The sequence below is a fragment of the Hibiscus syriacus genome, unplaced genomic scaffold (assembly GCF_006381635.1).
Source record: "Hibiscus syriacus cultivar Baekdansim isolate YM2019G1 unplaced genomic scaffold, ASM638163v2 tig00110204_pilon, whole genome shotgun sequence".
NCBI classification, from domain to species: domain Eukaryota; kingdom Viridiplantae; phylum Streptophyta; class Magnoliopsida; order Malvales; family Malvaceae; genus Hibiscus; species Hibiscus syriacus.
Genome location: NW_024062626.1, coordinates 1,440,920 through 1,444,154, shown reverse-complemented (window position 1 = coordinate 1,444,154; position 3,235 = coordinate 1,440,920). Strand labels below are relative to the sequence as shown.

At 34.4% G+C, this 3,235-nt stretch overlaps 1 pseudogene; it reads left to right on the top strand.

The window, feature by feature from the left end:
* The first annotated feature begins 413 nt into the window (after positions 1-413).
* On the top strand, positions 414-3,024 carry LOC120219195 (annotated as a pseudogene).
* Positions 3,025-3,235: the final 211 nt, after the last annotated feature.

Genomic DNA, 3,235 nt, shown 5'->3' with positions numbered 1-3,235 from the left:
AATTATCCAACTCCGATCCCTTTTGTTTTTCTTTGATTTTGGTTAGGAAATTAATGGAGGAATCAACTTTGAGTAGCTAAATGTAACCAACTAGTCATTGATGCTAATTAAGTTCATGAAAATAGGACTTGGTTTTATAATTCCTTTCATTTTAATCCCACGAGTGAATAGTAAAAAATGAAGTTAAAAGTGTTAGAATTGATAGTATTTCCCCTTCATTTTTCTATGAAGAAGTCTATGTTATTAGAAATATATGCAAGAACTAATGATACCAATTAGAATTTCTCAACTCCCTTTTCGAGTTCATTCTGTTTAATATGAGGTTTCTATTTTGAATTTGTTTATTAATGGGATAATAAATATGAAGTGGGTACAGATTCTGAGAATTTGTTGGATGCATCTTTTATTTCCAGGTTCCTTGTCCCAATATTCTCGATCCAGCAGAAAAATTCCTGTCATTGATAATTCCTGCTTTCAATGAAGAGCATAGGCTTCCTGGTGCTCTCGATGAAACCATGAAGTAAGTTAATGCTTCTTTTCCTAAATCCCTTAAAGTTGAAACATATGTGGTTCAGTTGGATGGTTTATGATAACAAAAATAGCTTCAACATATGAAAAATGCAGGATGCATATTTTCAATAGTCAGTAGTATCTTGAAATGCCAACATGTCAATTTGATTTGTTCACATATAAGGGGGCCGGAAAAAAGTAGACAAAAATGCAGGATTATTCCAATTAATTAATTTGAGTTTCCCACATCATAACAATAAAATTAAAGACTTTTTCTTTCTTTAGCTCTTCATTCTCTATTTGTATATTTGATTAACCATTGCCTTGTTTTCAGGATTAAAAATATGGTTTCTTAGACATGTTTTGATGAGTTAATTAGAAACTATTCCCTTTGTTGTCACTGAAAAGATTATGATGTTAAATAGTAATCATTTGATGTTGTTACTTTGTAGTTACCTTAAAAAACGGGCGGCAAATGATAAATCATTTTCCTATGAGGTACCTTTCCTGTTCCATCTTTTATCTGGATCAGCTAAATTGGTTTGTGAAGTCTATTATGTTCAGCATCCTATCATGAAATAGGTTAATTATGCTTCTGGCTCGCTACCGAAGGGTAGAACTACCATTTTTCCCCTTTTTGAAGAAAGCATACCATTTAAATATTTATTTGATGTCTTCATGCCTCTTACTTGCATGAGATGTGCATCATGCAGGTATTGATAGTTGATGATGGGAGTAGGGATGGAACGAAAAAACTAGCTTTTGACTTCGTAAAGAAGCATGGCGTGAACAATGTAAGAGTTATCCTTCTTGGTAAAAACCATGGAAAAGGAGAAGCAATAAGAAAAGTGAGTCACCTAAACCATTCATTTGGATATTCGCAAACATTTTCTGATTTCCCCTTCATGATAGCAATGGATTGAAGTTCTTTACCTCTGCGAAAGCATTGTAAAACAGGGAATGCTACATTCACGTGGTGAATTACTTCTAATGCTAGATGCCGATGGCGCTACCAAGGCTACCGACCTGGAAAAACAGGTCTGTAAAAGACTGACTACCCTTGGTGAAGATATTCCATGTGGTACAAGATTATATGATGCTTCACACTTAAGATCCATGCAGTTGCGAGAAAAGATCATCATCATGGTGATTTGGCAGCTGGTGAGGCAAGTTTTAGAATATCTGATATCCCAATAGTTGCATTTGGATCTCGCGCCCATCTTGAGGAAAAAGCTCTAGCTACAGTTAAATTCACTTATGAGGCTTGCTATTTAGTCAAATTTTTATTTTCTATTCTAAGTTGCAGAGTTCTTCTTGTTGAATTTTTTTGAATCTTCTATGCTTTAGAGGAAGTAGTACCGCAATTTTTTGATGAAGGGTTTTCATCTTGTGGTTCTCTTGGCTGCTGGACCTGGAATTCGTGATACGCAGGTGTGTTTCTTTATTGTATAGATTTCTATTTTCTGGCCTAAAATAACATATCTTCTCTATTAGTAACATAATATGTACTGAATTGTCTATGAACATTTCTTTATCTGGATTTCTTCATAAAATGCAGTGTGGGTTTAAGATGTTTACTAGGTCTGCAGCAAGGAAGCTTTTTACTAACATCCGGTTGAAAAGGTGATCCCGTAGACACTATCCAACACCTATCCTTAAGCACTATTACTTGCTTATCTTGTTATTAATAGTTCAAAACAAGTCTAAACTATATGCTTAGATCAATGTGCTGCCATCAAAATGCTTGATTTATCATTGATACTTTGGTACATTTCTGTTGTTTCCCGTTTACAGATAAGCATTTAATAAGGAGAAATAAACAATAGGAGGTTAGAAAGTAGTAGATGGAGATGAACTGGTAATTTAGTAATAGATATTTGTATTCATGTGTGTTTTAACCTCCCATATCTCCACTGTTCTGAAAAGATTTGCTGAGTAATTTTCGATAAATTCTCTTTCCACCAAACCCAGAAGAATTCAAGTCTCTCGTCTTCGACACACTTTGTACTTTCTTGGTTTTAAATTTAACTTGTCCCGGGTCTAGCATTTATGTAGCAAGAGAAAATGCCGTACTCTATTAGTCATTCCTTTGGAAATTTCTGTAACTGACGGATGATATATTCAGGTGGTGTTTCGATGTTGAGCTAGTTTTCCTTTGCAAATGGTTCGATATTCCAATGCTGGAGACATCTGTAAAATGGTCCGAAATTCCTGGATCCAAGGTAAATCCATTGAGTATACCGAACATGCTTTGGGAGCTTGCCCTCATGTCTGTAGGGTACAGAACTCGGATCTGGAAAATTAACTCCTGATGTGGATCCATTGAGCAACTGATTTGATAACACTGGGTTTTAATACGTTCTTTCAGAAGACCAGTTTATCCGAGCTTCTTCTTTCTGCAATCCACCCGCAGTCTTTTCCGGTTGTAATATTAACTGAGGTGACACTTGCTTTACTGTTTGATAATTGAATTACGAACGTATTTCTCGGATAAGCACTTTATTACGCTTTTACGATTTCATTTAAGCAGTTTAATACGGATTGGATGTGAATCCAATTACATAATATAATTTTTTTTTAGTTTTACACGGATTAAGACCGTTAAATGAGCGAAAATAGAATGTTGAGATTATCTTATTTTATTTTTTAGTGAATATCTTCTCATTTACTATCGTTAATCTTAGTCTTATTTTCACTCATCTAATAGTTTTAAATTTGTATAAAA